The sequence below is a fragment of the Furipterus horrens genome, unplaced genomic scaffold, assembly GCF_987537825.1.
Source record: "Furipterus horrens unplaced genomic scaffold, mFurHor1.1.pri manual_scaffold_8, whole genome shotgun sequence".
Lineage (NCBI taxonomy): Eukaryota > Metazoa > Chordata > Mammalia > Chiroptera > Furipteridae > Furipterus > Furipterus horrens.
In genome coordinates, this window is record NW_028327178.1 from 38,926,355 (window position 1) to 38,944,692 (window position 18,338).

The 18,338-nt window shown below is 34.6% G+C and overlaps 1 protein-coding gene across 1 annotated transcript in view; it reads right to left on the reverse strand.

Annotated features, from left to right (window-relative positions):
* RBBP8 (RB binding protein 8, endonuclease) overlaps window positions 1–16,778 on the reverse strand; it is a 105,553-nt gene extending 88,775 nt beyond the window's left edge. The window contains exon 1 of the mRNA XM_090285736.1: window positions 16,629–16,778. The gene's annotated coding sequence lies outside the window, so the exon portion shown is untranslated. The remainder of the gene's footprint in view (window positions 1–16,628) is intronic.
* Between the last annotated feature and the right edge of the window lie 1,560 nt (window positions 16,779–18,338).

Consider the following 18,338-nt stretch of genomic DNA (forward strand, 5'->3'; position numbering starts at 1 on the left):
ATTTAAAAAACAAACAAACATGAATCCAGTTGCTTCTCAGCCCCTTTTTAACACTGACCAAGCTATCATCACCTCAAAACTCTTCTGTAGTAATAGCCGTTTCATCTTTTTAAAAACAACTATTTTTCTAGTACTGTTTTCCCCTTGCAGTGTATTCTCCACAGCAGTCAAAACATGATGCCTCCCCTGCTCAAAACATTTCAGGATCTTCTCATTTCTTTAGAATAAAATAAAATCTTTTCCCATTGTGTCAGAACAAGTCAATCTGATGTTATCTTTTTAATATAGTTTCGAATTGGTGCTTTCCTTTCTAATCTCACACTTACAGCTCTAGCTTAGACCCTGATATTTCTTACCTAGACTACAGCCTTCTTACTTCAAGCCTTGTTTACCTTAATCCAGTTTGCACACAGCTGCCAGAGATTTAAATCATTATTTCTGATCTTGGGACTGCCTTGCTTAAAACACTTCAGAGCTCTCCATTGCCTAAAGATTAAAACCCAGTTCCTTTTAAATGTCACAGGAGCCCTTTCTAGCCTTGTACACTCTCGACCTTCCACCTCACCCTTTCCTTCTCTCAATAGGAAACTGCTTTTATTCCTCCCTTGTCCCCCTTGCTATTTCTTTGTTGTGGCTCATACAATCTTCTCTTGGAATTACCTTCACCCGGATCCTTTATATTTTACCTTTCTACTTACCTTTAAGACCCAGCTTAGACTTCCAGCCAAGATGGGGACCTAGACAGACATTCTGTGTCTCCCTCCACAAGTAAGAAGAAATACAGCTACCTCAAAACTAGAGACAACCAGAAGTTCCAAAAAATGGTGGGGCATTGATATAAAGAAGAAATACTCATCCAGACAGGTAGGAGGGGCAGAGCGGGAGCAGAGAGGACGAGGTGTGATGGCGGCAGTGGCAGGATGGCGGAAAGCACAGTCACACATCTTAAAAACTAGGGAGGGACACCTGGGGAGTGCTCCCAGCACCAGACCAGACTGTGCAGCTCACTGTCCCAGCACTGGGGAAAATAAAGCCTCATTGCTTCTGACTATGCAAACCAGTGGGGGTTGGGGCAGAGGCAGAAACTGCCAGTCTCTTGGCAGAGTCCGCTTGTTTAAAGGGCCCTCATGGTCCTAGAATGTGCGCAGACCCACCCACTCTGGGAACAACAGCTAGAGCAATAGCTAGAGAGGCACCAGTCCCATACAGAAGTGGGAGAAGTGCCTGGAAAGGCGGTGAATGCTGAGCAAGCGGCATTGTTTCCTCTCAGACCCCTCCCCCACATACAGCACTACAACGTGGTGAAACAGGTTTCCCTTACTGACAAATATCTAAGGCTCTGCCCCTTACAATGTAACAGGTGTGACAGCTCTAAGATACAGGCAAACAAACACAGGAGCCTGTCAGAATGAGGAGACAGAGAAGTATGGCCCAAAAGGGAGAACAGATCAAGGTTCCAGTGGGAGAACTAAGGGACGAGGAGATAGCCAACCTAACAGATGTTGAGTTCAAAACACTGGTGATAAAGATGCTTGCAAGCTTGAAAGATATACTTAAGTATGGCAAACACATAAAGGAAGGAGTAAAGGCTATGTTAAATGAAACAAAGGAAAATCCACACAAAACCAATGGTGAAGGGAAGGAAACCGGGATTCAAATCAATGATTTGGAACATGAGGAAGAAAAAAATAGTCAACCAGTACAGAATGAGGAAACAAGGATTGAAAAAAATGAGGAGAGGCATAGGAACCTCTGGGACAACTTTAAATATGCCAACATCCAAATCATAGGGGTTCCAGAAGAAGAAGAGGAAGAGCAAAAAATTGAAAGCTTATGTGAAAAAATAATGAAGGAAAACTCCCCAAATTTGGCGAAGAAAATATACATACAAGTGCAGGAAGCATAGAGAGTTCCAAACAAGCTAGACCCAAGGTGGACCACACCAAGACACATCATAATTAAAATGCCAAAGGCTCAAAATAAAGAGAGAATCTTGACAGCCACAAGAGAAAAGAAGAGGGTTACTTACAAAGGGGTGCCTATAAGATTGTCAGCTGATTTCTCAAAAGAAAATTTGCAGGCAAGAAGGGACTGGCAAGAAGTATTCAAAGTGATGAAAATCAAGGACCCACAACCAAGATTACTCTATCCAGCAAAGCTATCATTTAGAATGGAAGGGGAGATGAAGTGCTTCCAAGACAAGATAAAGCTAAAGTAGTTCATCATCACCAAGCCATTATTATATGAAATGTTAAAGGAACTTACTTAAGAAAAAGAAGATCAAAACTATGAACACTAAAATGACAACAAACTCACAACTATCAACAACTGAATCTAAAAAAAAAAAAACAAAATCCAACTAAGCAAACCAGAATAGGAACAGAATCTTAGGTATGGGGATCATTTGGAGGGTTATCAGCTGGGAGGGGGGAGGGGGAGAAATGGGGAAATGGTGCAGGGATTAAGAAGCATAATTGTTTGGTACAAAATAGACAGGGGAAGTTAAGAATAATATAGGAAAGGGTGAAGCCAAATAACTTATATGCATGACCCATGGACATGAACTAAGGGGGGTGGGATTGCTGGAGGGAACGGGGTGCTGGGTGGAGGGGAGTAAAGGGAAAAAAACTGGGACTACTCTAACAACATAATCAATTAAAAAAAAAAAAAAAAAAAAAAAAAAGACCCAGCTTAGGTGGCACTATTTCCGGGAGGCTAACCTAACATTGCTCTTCACCTATTCCTACCCCCTTCCAGAAATAGCCCTCCTTATTCTCCCATACCCCTTTATGTATCTTTACCACTTTATTTAACACTTTATTTAACACCATTATACTGTAATTATTTTTATATCTCATCTTTTCCAACTAGACTGTGGGTGATTATTTGACAGCAGAGACTATGCTTTCTTTATTCTTCTCCATATTCCTAGTTCTTACCACAGAGTCATATTGTAGTGCTATCCAATAGAGCCACATATATAATTTTAAAGTTTCTAGTAGCCACATTTAAAAAGTATAAAGAAACCGGTGAAATTTACTTAATATATTTTATTTAATTAAATTTATCTGAAATAGCCCTGGTCAGGTAGCTTAATCAGTTAGAGTTGTGCCCATATGCCAAGGTTGTGGGTTTCATCCCTGGTCAGGGCATATACAAGAATCAGCCAATGAATGCATATAAATAAGTGGAACAATAAATCGATGTTTCTTTTTCTCTCTCTCCCTTCTCTCTTTCTAAAATCAAATAAAATAGTTTTATCTAAAATATCACTTCAGCCTTGGCTGGTGTGGCTCAGTGGTTTGAGTGCCAGCCTGCAAACCAAAAGGTCACTGGTTCGATTCTCTGTCAGGGCACATGCCTGGATTGTGGGACAGGTCTCCAGATAGCGGCATGTGAGAGGCAACTGATTGATGCTTCTCACACACATTGATGTTTCTCTCCCTCTTTCCCTTCCTCTCTCTCTGAAAAGAAATAAATAAAATCTTTTAAAAAATAAAATAAAATATTACTTTAACATGTAATCAGGATGAAAATTTATTAATGAAACTTTCTACATAGTTTTTCTTCATACTATTCTTAAATTTTTGTTGTGTATATTATCTTCATAGCACATCTCAATTTGGATTGGTTGCATTTGAAGTCCTCAAAGCCACATGTGGCTAGTGGCTACTGTATTGGACTGAATAGACCTAGCATATATAATGACCAAATAAGTATTCAATGAAAAAATGAGTTACATGATTTATCTTAAGAACTAGGATAGAATTGGGACTGGGACAAGGATATCGGATTTCTAGTCCAAGGTTATTTCTGCTGTTCGGGCTGGGTGTTTCCCATCTCTCTCCCAATCCACCGTCATCCCATTCCCCTTTTCCCCCAGCATTGAGGACCTGTATCTTTAGGCTAAAATTTAAAAGTGATTAAAATCATTATGAATATTTAAATAATACTGTTCAGCACTTTTAAAATGAATACACCAGAGAGCTGTTTTAAGAATAAGACAAAAGAGTTACTTTAAGACAAAAGGCTGTTTGAAAGATAAGACTTTAAGACAAAAGAAAATTATATTAACTGTCAATGTATGTGTCAACTGAAACACTTTAATTTTTTTTAAGTTGTTTACAGTAATTACTAAGTGTTGTTTGGGGTTAGGTATATACATCAATTAGTAATTTTGCCCCAAGTTCTTGTCTGTGATTTGAGTTGATGGTGCCAAAATCCAGTGTAGGTAGAGCAGTTTAATAATTGTTTTAAAAGATATTCTTACATATTCATGAAGGGTGTCAGTATCACACTTTTTTTATTTTGACAGTTTTAGGTGGTCATCAAAGTGCCATAATACACATTAAAGATTATAAACGGTTTTCTAGTTAGAAACATTAACCTCATGTAGTCTGGCCAATTTCCAACATAGATAAAGATTTGTTTATCTTGATTTTCGCTATGGCTACATATACCTTCCTCATTTCCTTTTATAAACTATTAAAGTAATTTTGTGTTTTTAAATATCACCCACTTAGCTACTTCATTTCGCATCGGTAATGGGTAAAATTTTACTAGATATGCATTTTTCCCATTTTAAGAATTGTCTTTTTATATTTGGTGAAGATAGTACAGTATACTATAAAATTGCTCAGTCACCTAAGTTTAAATGATGATGAGCTGATCAAGAATATTCATCTGTTATTGCAAGATGATTTATTATCAATGGAAAGTGGCATCTTTTTCTTACAGGTCATCCATTTATAGTACAGTGGCTGCTCAGGCAATATTTGATAGGTTTATGAAGCCCAGGACTTTTGTTAGATAGCTCTGGCATTTGTAAGATTGGCATTAACACTTAACATTGCCAATTAACAATGACATTTATAAGAACCTCAGAGCTTAACTGTTGTAGAGATGATAAAAGAATTTAAGAGTGATCACTAAGACCGTAAAGTAGGAAAGTGGGTTTTATTTTGGTAATCTTGAAAAACTACTCTACTTTTTTATCTAGTAAATATAGTACTATATTGCATTGTCCTACATACATTTATATAATGCTACCATGATGGAAGTTGTGGGAACAGTATTTACAGTAATGTAAAATATTATGAAGGGTTAACTGTAGGAACAAGTCACTTGGAGTTTATCAATTAAAGTATTCCTTGATAGATTCACAAGAGCAAACACATTTAATATTCATTGCTTTGTCCACTTTTAAGAAAATAATGATTCTCATCTTAAATGGTAATTTTTCCATCTGTGAATTGATAAATTTATTCACTTCTGGCAAATAATTGTAATTTTTAATGTATTCATGTTTCACTAATTACAGATATGATACGTCTTCAAACACGTTCACTGGCTTCTCCCCCCCAGTTCTTATTTTTACTATAACTGGCTTCTCCCCCCCCAGTTCTTCTTATTTTTACTATACTTGAGAAAAATAGACTTAAATATTGGATTTGTGCTTTTCCTAATCCAGATATTAGTCCAAGGTTAAGGCAGCTTTGACAGTTACCATTCCAAAAATGTTATATGTCCAAAATTCTTAAAGGATACCTTCAGTTGCAGCCAATATTTTTAAATTTTGCTTAAGTTATAACAAGCAGTATTATAAATATATAGTGAAATTAAATTATACTTTAATTCACTTCACACCTTTGGTGACAATTTATGTTTGTAGAGGACTTTTTTAACTATAGTTTTTACAAAATATGTTTCCCTGGATATTAAGACTGAAATAAATAGACTTTCTCTTCCCAGATCTAGTATGCTTCTTATATAAAGTGACCATATGCCCTGGCTTACTAGCAACAGTTCTGGTTAATATCTGTTGTTCTGGCTAATTATTAATAGGGCTCCTGTTTACTCTAAAAAATGTCCTAGTTTTAGTTATAAATCATATGATCAGAAGCCTTACGGAATTTGAAGTATAAACTAATAAAAAGGTCATTTTAAAATGAGCTTTTGTAGTCAGGAGTATTTCCTTCTCAACTATGTACAGACCTACCTAAACTCTTTTTAGAGAATATTATGGTATAGATAATATAAGCTGTAATATTATTTGATTTATAGGCAGCACACTGAAATTCCTGAGTTTAGAAGTGGTTTAATACTGGTAGGAAATAGATTGAAGAACAATTAATGATGGTAAAATACAAAGTGCTTTTCCTACATAGATTCTCTTTTGAATCTAAAGGTAACTGTCATAAAAGTATAACAGGTAAGGTTTTCATCTTTCCACAGAAGCTGAGAAATTAGATGGTTTGACTAGCATTATATGTACAGACTAGTAGATAAGTTGACCCAAGACTTCAAACCAAATCTTCTGGCTATAAATCATATATTCATGTTCTTTGAAGTACACCCTACTATTTTTGAGTAGTAAAAACTATTTAAAACTTACCCTGTGCTTTTCAGTTGGTTTTTTTTTTTTTTTTTTTTTTTTAATCTTCACCTGAGGATATGTTTACTACAGATTTTAGAGAGAGAGGAAGAGAATGAGAGGGGGAGATAGAAATATTGTTGTGAGAGAGATACATTGTTTGGTTGCCTCCCATATTTGATCCCCACTGGATGGAACCCAATAACCTTTTAGTGTAGGAGATGACACTCCAATCAACTGAACCACCAAGCCAGGGCTCACTAAAAGGACTTTTAAATTTGATAGCAATTTAATTTAAATCATAATGGAGAAGAGGAAAATAAACTGGGATCTCTCATCAGGGTTGGAGTGAAGCACCTATTCTATGAACCAATCTCAGCTCATTTTTTAGATTTTTTTCATTAATAATTGTATTTCTTAGTAATTAGGGCACACATGCTTTTTTACTTGCCTTACAATAGGTGTGGATATTTGAGAGATGAATATAAACTGACTTGTAATGGAATTAGCAAACATGTTTATATTAGCCTTTCCCAGACCCAAGTTGTGGATTCTTCTATGTAGTAAGTTTAAAACTAAATAAAACAAAGAGCCTTGAATTAATTATGTAGTAATCTCAGAAGTTATCAGAGAAGGAAGTGCTTCAAAAAATTGCAACTGTGTTCTACAATCAATGATGGCATATAGCCACATTCCCAGCATATGGTATTAGGCAAGTCTTGAGCTGGGAGATAGGAGCCGGGTTTAAGCTCTGGCCCTATTTCTGATTATCTACATGTTTCCTAGATAAATCTTATTTCCACAACTGATATATGAGGACACTGATACTTACTGTGTCCAAAGAGGTTGTTGTAAGATTGAAATAATATATGTGGAATTTCTTATAAAGAAGACTTCATAGAATTTTGAAGCAGCATGCCTATTGGGAGCAGACAGAGTGGTAGAAGAACCTGGCTTTTGGAAGCAATAGGTATGTGCAAAGATTCTGCTGTGGAAATCATTGTGAATTCTGGAAACCGTAAATATATAGTAATGTATTTGTATAGGTTGCTATTGGAAAATCAGCAGAAGCTCCACTTAATTTTTTGATGAATTCTACTTTTAATTATAATCCTATTGTGCAAGTAATTTAACTTTGCTATGCCTCAGTTATTTATCAATGAAATGAAGATAATAATATATATCTTGGGTATTTCACAGGATTGTTGATAGGATGGAATGATTATATGTACATATCCAAACAGAGTAAGAAACTGTTAATCATAGATAGATTTAAGAGCTACAGCTAATCATAGAGATCTTTCCAATTGCTAGTTACATAATTATAGTGAAGTTGTTGGATCGCTATGTAAATTGTGAGATATTTATAATTATAGAAGGGGTTAAATTACAATTTGTTAAGTGCTTTTACATATCTTATTTGATTCACGTAATTAAGTTTAGATAAATCAGGTAGTAATATTATATTGCTATTTCCATTTTATTCCAAGGGACTTTTAAAAATCGCCCAGCCCAACTGCAAAACTGCATAGAAAGGAAAAACTAATTTATTTGTTTATTTCAGAAATTGGTGGTTGTCGGGAATCATGTATTTAACATAAATTTATGATAAACTCAGCTTCAAGGCCAAGAAAGGAAGTGTTGGTATCAAGTTGATTGTGATCTGAGTTAATTTAGTGAAGATCTGAGTCTATCTGATTCTTTTTTTTTTTTTTGCAAATAGTATCTCTAATTATTGGGTTTTGTTCAGCAGTGTGTATTCCCACTTTTTTTTTAAATTTCTAGGCCCTCTTTAGTCTAATTTCCCTATTTCATCCTTATCAATGCATTAGTCTATTTAACCACCTTCTAAGAAAGAAGAAGGTTATGTTTAAAAACTCAATTATTTTAACAATTCAAGTTAAATACAAAGATAATCAGACTTCTTTTTTATTTATACCTATTTCTTTCTTGTTTAGCTAAACTAGCTCTATCATTGGGCAAACAAATATGGTAAACAGTATACTTAATTAAAGCGCACAACTGGCTGTTTAGTTTTCTATTTTTTATCTATCAGACTAGAGCTTTTGTCTAATGTATCCTTCAGAGCCATGCACTAGGATTATATTAGAGGTTATAATGAATTATTTCTTGTAACCAGACCCTCTTGGACACAGTCCAGGACAAACTTGTACTATTCAAAATTCTGTGTTTCGCTACAATAGGAAGTGTTACTTGAGGCTCCAATGTAGTCAGTCTGCTTTTACTATAGTTTTAACAATATAAACTTAAACAATAAAATCTTTGGATCTTTGAATCAATGCTGGGCACAAAGTATTTTCAGACTACATACTAACTGTTCATTTTGCTGCTGTTTGGCCCTTTAAAAATTGGCAACCAAATGCAGGAAATGAAATGTAGTTTATTAGAAAATACCTTTCTCACAGAAGATCAAATTTCAGTGCATCTCAGGTTTTGTGGGAATGGATCAAATACATCAGATATAAATAGGCTAAAGTTCCTCACTTTCCATTTGAAATTGGCTGTACTTGTTTCTCAGAAAATACATTTTAGTTATATAATGCATTAAAATTGTATTAGTAAACTAAGGAAAAAGCAGTTTGACCATATTTGTCCTGTAATAGTGATGAATGGGCAACTTTTGGGCCCCGCTTACTTGTCACTGCAGTGGCAACCAGATTCATGCAGGTGAAACCTGCAGCCCCTCACCTGGACTTTCTGTCCTGGGGGTTTTCTGAAGCCTTTGGAAATAGAAGCACAACCTGAAAGTGTGACAAAATTAACAGCTCACTAAGCAACCCTTAACTGATAGAAGTCAGAACTGGCAGATAAATGCTCCTCTTTCATGGTTCCTAAGAAGGTAGAGATTGAACTCCATTTGACCATAGCGGGGGATGAACTCCAGAATGCACTCTTATATTGGCCTTCCTCCCATCTCGCCCCCATTTCCTTCTAATTCCCCACTTCTGTTCTCTGGGATGACTTCCGAAAAAAGAACTTGCACATAAGCTGGAGGATTTAGGATCTACTTTCCAGAGAGAACCCAAACTGAGAGATAAAGTTTAAGCATGAGACTTCCATTTCACTATTTTTATGTTATTAATGGAAAATTTAATTTTTGAAAGCTTGTTTGTGTAGAAAGGAGTAAGAATAATTGTATGCACTACTTTGTAAGTGTACTAATGCTGACCTAAAATTGGTTGAACATGTGCATTTGAGGCTATTTTTCTGATAGTGACAATGGTTGGATTTGAAGGAATTTGTACACTCCTGTTCAGTCTCTCATAAGAAATAGAGCCTTTTTGTGTGTGTGTGCTGCTTTTCAAACTTTATTGAGCAACCAGCATAATCTAGAAAATATGTAAGTATGCAGATTAATTTATAGGATCTACCCACCAGGAAATCTAATGTGATTAGATTAAACATCTAGAGGAGTTTAGCAATCTGCCTTTTTAATAGGCATCTCCTTGGTGACTCAGATGGTCCAGAGACTAAACCTTGAGAAACATTGCTACATTATTATAGCAGTAACACTGCTGGGTGTAATCTATGACTATGAAGTAAGTTAAAACTAACTGACTCCACAGGGACTGATTTAGTGTTATGGTATCATTAATCATATGTTATAATAAATTGAGCTAAAACCACAGACTGAGAAGTCAGGTTAAAAAGATAACCCAATTTTTATTTCAGAGTCATTGTGCTCTTCCTTCATAGAAATTTGATTTCATATTATTTATCTGGCTTTAACAATAGTATTAAACATGTGGTTTGTCATGGTTTCAAGGAACTGCTGAGAATTTAATTTACGCTAGATGTGTTTAATCTATCCTTACTGGTGGATCTAGAAAAGGTCATTCATCACAAAGAAGTAAACACTGACATCTTAAAAAGTAAAACTGTGGGATAAAAGGCTGATGTTGTCATGCTGGAATGGACTGAACAACTTTTCTCACTGAAGGACCTGTAGGCAGGTTATGGTATAGACAGGTTATGGTATAGCCAGGTTCCACACCCAGTGGACAGGTTTCTGGCCTATAGCCAGATTTCAGTGGTTAGTTCTATATTATAGTTAATACTTGTTTCTGAGCAACATATATTTGTTTTAAACTTTGTAAGACAATTGCTTGGAAAGTAACTAGAAAAGAATTTAATAGATTAGTAAAATGCTATGTAAATGGTATTTACCATTTAGTTCTTATTAGATTATTGAAAATTGGGAACAATATTAATATTTTCAGAAAAAGTAAATGATCCTACCATCTCAGACTGTATTTCATCTACTTTTTAGTTAGGAGATCACTACCCTCCAAATTTGGACCCGTATATGTTAAATGTAAATTTTGTATAGAAGACCTCACCACAGAATTCTCTAAATTGCTTCAAAAATATTGTGCTGAAAGCTGCGTAAAGTTATTGGTATTCTATTTCTCGATGTTTCAAGATTCATTCAGAAATTTATTAGATTTAAAGTGTTTTTGTGTTGGAAGGAAGTTTTTCTCCTAATGTGAATCACTATAAAAAACGTAGGCAAAGAACTTTCAAGGGAATAGACTTAAGATAGAATTTTAAAATTAAAAATTTTCCATGCAAGTTATATTTTCACTTTGTCAGTAATTATAACTTATAAGGTAATAGTTTTATGCTTACTTTTAAGGTTTTATGTCTTTAACATGATGAACCATAATGTTCTCTATTTCCCAGTTAATTTTTTGATGCATAGCGGGTTTGGTTGCTAGTCCTGAAGTATTCAAATTAGCTACAGAGGGTCCTTGACTTAAGATTTTGTTTAGGCTTTACAGTGGGAAAGCAATATGCTGGCAATAGCAACAGGACTTCAAATTTTGGACTATTTTTGGGCTAGTAATATGCAATACTACACTCTCTTGTAATACTGGGCAGCAGCTTCCAGTCAGCCATGTGATTACAAGGGTAAGTAATCAATATTCTACAGTGTGGTATTAGTATTAAATGCATTTTCAACTTACGATACTTTCAACCCTCTATGAGTTTATCAGGATATAATCCCATCATAAATTGAGAAGCAGCTGTATTTAATAGAAACATCTAAAACATACCTTTGAAATTTGTTACTCCCTGCCCTCTTTTCATTGTTTATAATAATATTCACTCTAAATCTATGAAGATAAATTCAAGTTAAACAGTAATTTAATGAGTAGTCACATAAGATTAAATTGCTTATGTATCTAATAAAAGTTTTTAAAGACTATATAATTAGTGGGCTTAAATTGACAAGAGGTACTTTTATCTTTAGGTATACCATCTACATACAAGCTTTTCAATTTAAGAAAAAAACAAAATTCATTTACTATGGATATAAATTTAGATTATATCATCAGCACAAAGATTATTTGTACAGCAATTAAACATCTTCCAGGAAATTAAATTTGATTGCAAGAGCTCAGTAAGATCAGTTTGTGTTATAAGTGGATCTAGTTGTTGGTTCTAATATTAAGTCATAACCTATTTCCTGTTCTTAGGTCTCAGAATGCTTTGTCACACTATTCTGAACTCCATTCTGATTAATGACATACATTTCATAAATATCTGGTATGTGTACTTTGTTCATTAGCTCCATCTCCTAATGAATTAATGTTTGAGGCTAATTAAATGTTATTTTTAGAAAATATTAAATTCTCTTCTAATTTACTATACCCAAAACATTTTGGACTCACTGTCCCTATCATTTACTATCAAGGAAATGCAATATAATTTAATATTACCTACAATAAACTTAATTTGGAAGATAATCTTTTGGAGGAAAAACATATTTTAAAGCCCTGAAGAAATAATTCAATTGATAGTAGAAAGAGCTCAATCCTTAGACCATACAGAAATCCTTGGAGAACTAATTTGATGTCACATAAGATAATAAATATAAAATGCCTTTGAAAAACTCAGATACTAGGTACAGGTATGCTGTAATTTGGTTTATCTATGTCAAAGTTCTTCACTATAGATGATTGAAATTCAAAATTTTAAAATTACTTACATTTTTTAATTACCTTTGACATGTTGCTCTCAAAATATGTTTGACATGGCTTCTTAACTCTAACTTGGTTCAATTATATGGGTTTCTAATTTTTTAATTTAATAAGGTTAAAATATTTTTCAATATTAAATCTTAATGCTTTCTAAGTTTGCTGATTTAATTTTATGTCTCTGGCAAAAATAAAATATATATTCTGAGTTAAGCTTTGGCTTCTGTTACTCAGGCTATTTGTTGAAATTTATTATATATTTTATTAATGGGGTGGAAAGAATATTGACATTTGCTGCACCTACTATGTTCTAGGAACTGTGTTAGGTGTTTTACACACAATACATCATGTAATCCCTCCAACAACTTTCAGAGAATGGTATTAGTTTCCCTAATTTATCAAGAAAAGAGAATACAGAGGGTTCAATAATTCCCAAGGGTAAACTGATTTATAGCAGTCGGTATTCAAACCCATTTCGTTTTGGTTTAAAGGCCAACATACTACCCTTTCAACATACTACTTTTTCTCTTGCCTGTAAAGGTAAGAAACAAATGGAAGTGATTATTTTCCAGAGTCCACTTGGATTGAACTAAATTTACCAAATTTAGAATCATCCCTCACTTAGGATTCTTCCTGTAAAAAGATAAGGAGATTAGGAAAATTAACATTTAGTTCTAAGAATCAGAGTTGAAATTTTTGAGCCTTTGGTTCTCAAGCTTTCTGTAATGACATTTACTTGGAATTCCTCAAGTTAAAACATTTAAAGCACTTTTGAGCACTTATGTACAAAGCACTGTAATAAGAGTTCACCCCTTAAATAATAAGTTCTATCACCTTAACATAGGTTTTGAATTCTGTAATTCTGGTCTTCATAACCTTATTGAAATTTCCTGTCAGTCCTAAGAAACTTTTGATGGCTTTTTGGGAAAAATCCTAAACTATATCCATATAAGAGTGACTAACATAATACAAAAATACATGCATACATTCATTCTAAGAAAATAAACTGTTGAGATACTTTAAAGCAATATTAAGTCAGAAAATAGCAGAACCCACAAATATGAAGGAAAGTGAGGCCAATATGAAGGAATCTGACGCACTCATCAGTTTGATAAAAATTTTAAATTGCATTAAGAGATTAGGGTTTGAAATAGTAGTCACCTTCATAACCAATGGCAACTCCATAAATTCAGCCATATGCCAAAAAAGTTTGGGAGCAAAAATGACATAGATTAAAACATAAAAGCAAATAATTTCTTAGTTCAGCAAAGACATTAACATAACAACACAGTTTTTTTATTTGTTTTGTTTTTAAATATGCTTTATTGATTATGCTGTTACAGTTGTCCCAATTTCTTTTCCCTTAGTTCTCTTCCACCCAGTGACCCCCCTCCCTACAATTGCCCCCCCCCCTTAGTCCATGCCCATTGGTTGTGCATATAGTTCTTCTCAACATCTTTGGTCTACTCCACTCCCTCCTACTATGCTTCTTAATTCCTGCACCATCTCCCTCCCCTTCCCTTCTTCCCCCTCCCTGCTGACCTCCCCCCATAATGTTCCCCATACCTATAATTCTTTCCCCACTCTCATTGCCTACTTAGTTTGCCTTTGTTTCAGTTCCCTAACTTCTGTTGTTGGTTGTTATGATACAGTTTTCATTTTAATGTTCATAGTTTTGATCCTCTTCCTCCTAAACAAGTCCCTTTAACATTTCATATAACAGTGGTTTGGATCTAATGAACTCCTTCAGTTTTACTCTGTCCTGGAAGCACTGTCTCTGCCCTTCTATTTTGAATGACACCTTTGCTGGATAGATTAATCATGGTTGTAGGTTTTTGCTTTTCATTACTTTGAATATTTCTTGCCAGTCCCTTCTTGCCTGCAGAGTTTCTTTTGAGAAATCAGCTGATAGTCTAATTGGGACCCCTTTGTACATAATTCTCTTCTTCTCTTTTGCTGCTTTTAAGATTCTCTCTTTATCCTTAATTTTTTGAAATTTTGATTACACTGTGTCTTGATGTGGTTCTCCCTGGGTCCAGTTTTTTTGGAACTCTCTGTGCTTCCTGGACCTGTAAGTCTATTTCTTTCCCCAAGTTAGGGAAGTTCATGTAGCATTCAGAAGAGTCAATGTAGGGCAGTGAAAAAACTATTAGTATGGGATTGTATTCTGAAAAGTGTAATGTTCTACACTTATATTGTGTAATAGTGATTAGCTACATTTGGGGGCTTTTTATACAACTCAAACATGAGTTGGATTCATTTGTTATCTTTAAGACTGCTTCTAGCTCAAAAATGTTATGACTCTTAAGTGTTTTTGGTAGGAAACACATGAAAATATTCAGGAAGCAAAGAGGTTATTGTTGTTAGGAAAGTTAGCATTGTTGACAAAAAGTCATTGTGTGATATTGTGTGGCTAGGAATAAAGACAAAGGAATACATCCACAACTAGACTTAAAGAATGAAAAGATTTTTAAGTGAGTAGAACAGTTTTTGGCCTGTGCCCTGAGATAACACTGTGCTGTATAAAACTCATACATAGACAGACACGTACAAAAACAGACTACTAATTTGATTGATAAAGCTATCTTGGCCTTAATTTTAACTAAAACATCACAATGTATCAATATTTTAAAGGAATAAATTTATGGAAAATACATAAAAGTCATTTAATAGGACTTTCATATATTTGAAACTGAAAATTCTATTAAATGAAAATTGTAGAATCCCTCTCCAAAATGTAGTTAGGTTTAAATATTACCCATAAGATTTTTATGAAAAGATTTGTCTAGTTCCTAAATAGCTTTCTTCAAAACCATAAACATAAAAAATAATAAATAAATTACAATCCTAAATAAAGTTTATTTTCAAACAATAAGCCCTATATTTAAACATTATATGGTTTAAAATATTTTATATTACTATATATAATTGACTTACTAGAAACATTAAAAGTACACTCTCTTGATATATACTTATATCTTGCCTGAAACTATTGAAAAGAGAAAAATTCAAGAACCATATACCCCCCCTCCCCCATTGTCAGAATACAGTTTATGTTGAAATAAATTTTGGTTTGCTGAATCAGCACATTCCTTTTGCAGATTCAACATTACATGGCTATTATAGAAGTCTAGCTGAATTATCAGAAGTTTTATGCAGGATTGCCTTGGAGAGGAGGATTAAAAAGCATCCAAAGGATTTCCCTGCAAAGAAAAACTGAAATCTCATCTGAATATTTATTCTTTATTAACATCCTAAAGGAACCGGTATAGTCTTTGAGTTTGAACATAATGACAAAGTGAAGTTTCTGTGGACAATGAAAAGAATGCATCAGTCTTTCTCAGCTCAAGGCAAAGTCATATTAAGATGGCCTACAGATAGCTCTTGGTAGAAAATTCAGTATAAATCTGTTTAAAAAGTTATTTTAATTTCCAGATAAATTCATATGTCAACTGTTATGTTAAATTAAATGCCCAGAAGATTTGTGCATTGAATTCAGTCTAATATTAAGGCTTTATTTTGGTATGCCAAAATAAAGGGACTGGAAACTTTCATTAAATTAATTAGATCCATGAAAGATGTAAAATAATTATTTTAAAACATACAGGAAAAGGAGATCCAAATTTTCTTTACCCCAAATGTTTTTCAGATGTAGTAAGGCATGACAAAAATCTATCTCCATTCCTTTCTATTCAGCTCAGTAAGTGCTTTTGAGCTCCAATGGTTAATCAGTTACCAGAGTCCACATCTTTGTTTTTCACACTAGTCAATTCTTGCTGTGAATTGTTCCTCTTAATGTACTTAGGATCACCAAGGAGGCCAACACCATTTTTTATACACTTAAAAAAAGCAATTATTATTTCATCCACAATTAGATTTACCATTTAAAATTGTTACCATATACCAACAGCCCATAAAACATAATAGTATATTATCATAGAAGTAGATGACTTAAGATGAATCATTAATAGATGAAATATATTTAGCAACATTATTCAATTCAGCTTTTTAAATGGTATAGCCCTGTCCAGCTTACAAAAAAGTATAGCAAAAGTATATTATATACCAAATACCCTTTCTCCAAACAAATCAGTGAACATATATGCAAGTGTTATAAAACCATATCTAACCAGCTTTATGTAAAAGTTACAATGCGGGTATTATCATGTTAAAAAACAGTTATCTTCTTAAACATTTAAGCTTCCAAAAGTGCAGAGAAAATTGAGAAATATAAAAAAAACTTATTAACTTACCCTTAAGTTTATTTGGAAAACCTCTGCTCTTGGTCATAAGCAGAAGATGTTTCACTGCTGACTGTCCCTGAAGCTATCAACTTAAACAGTAACCCAGTAGAAGCCACCTTTCTGGACCACGCTAGAGTTTGCTAGACACAACTGCTATGTGGAAGAGTTTTGTTGCATCTAAGCTATATACAATGTGCAATGGATAACCTAATATGCCTTTCATTTAACTGGCTTGGCAGGTTTCTACAGTCTGTGGAACATGGAATCAAACCAGAATATGTTGGCATAACAGGCCAGTCAAACCGGTTCTTCTGTAGATCCGGAACCCGTCTAACCAGTCTGCATCAAAGGCTAGCCCAACAAGCTGCAGCGGCTCAGCTCTGCTAGGCCTGTACAGGGTGACTTATCCCCACCTGCCGTCAGCTCCCAACAAACTGCTCAGAATGTTGTAGCCTCCAGCAAAATAATTCAGAGTTCTAGTGGGAGGGGTAGATCTGTGTCAGGTATAGCAAAATCCATTGTTATAAACCTCTCATTGTAGATACTGGAGTATCTATCACCAGAGGTCCGTAATCCTTTTTAAAATGTACTTCAGGCTCCCTGTAGACTAAAGCCTTTAGAGAGATTATCTACAATAATGAATAATCCATAATGTCTGACCTTTCCCACTGGTCCACTTGGCTCTGTTCCGTCTAGTTTAGCCTTGAGGGGGAGGTTGATATTCCCACAAGAGTAGTGGCCCTGAGAGGTAGAAGGAAGGGTTTTCAGAGGGAAGGAAACAAGGTGGAGGTTCACTAAACATTTGCCTGGGTGTATTATCTTCCTTGTACTTAAATGATTCTCATACCATTTCAGTCTGAAATTGGACAAACTATTTCTATATACTAGGGCAACTTGGAGAGGTTTTACTTTGAATATCCAACAGTTGAACACAAAGTACTATCTACTAGGTGCCAGGAACTGTGTCAGGTATAGGGTTGCAATGATGAAAAAGACTAGTTTAGTAAGAGATGGGAGGAATGTTCAGGTTCCCAGTTAAGACTGTCTAGTAATCTTTTGGAAGGAAGAAGTTAGCAACACAAGGTCACTTTTTTTTTAAATCCTCACCTGAGGATATGTTAGAGAGGAAGGGTAGGAGAGAGGGAGGGAGAGAGAGAGGGAGAGAGGAGAGAGAGAGAGAAACATCGATGTGAGAGAGAAATATTGATTCGTTGTCTCTTGTAGGTACCCTGACTATGCTCCAACCAGCTGAGCCATGTGGCCAGGGCACAAGGTCACATTTTGACAGAAATTGGCTTATATTAAAGGAGATCATATGAGATTTGTCCTTACTCTCTCATAATATTTGAACATTTAGAAACAATCTTTTCTACCTACTGATGTACTGATTCTCAAACTTTCCTGCTAACATATCAAGTGGTGATTAAGAACACAAGTTACTGGCCTCCAGAGATTCTGATTTAGTAAGTATGGATGTTGCCCAAGCACTTACAGTGATTATGCTGCAATTGTTGCAGGGACCATAGGCCCATAATCAATGTTCAGTTTCTATTCTATTTTTTGTATGTAATTAAATAGGATACATATTAATCAAAAGTTGCTATATTTATTTTTGTATCTCCAGTGTCCAGAAAACTGCCACTTAGAACGTAATTAATAAATGTTTGTTAAGTAAGTATATACTCAGCACCAGGACTTGCTAGATCCAAGGGGAATCAT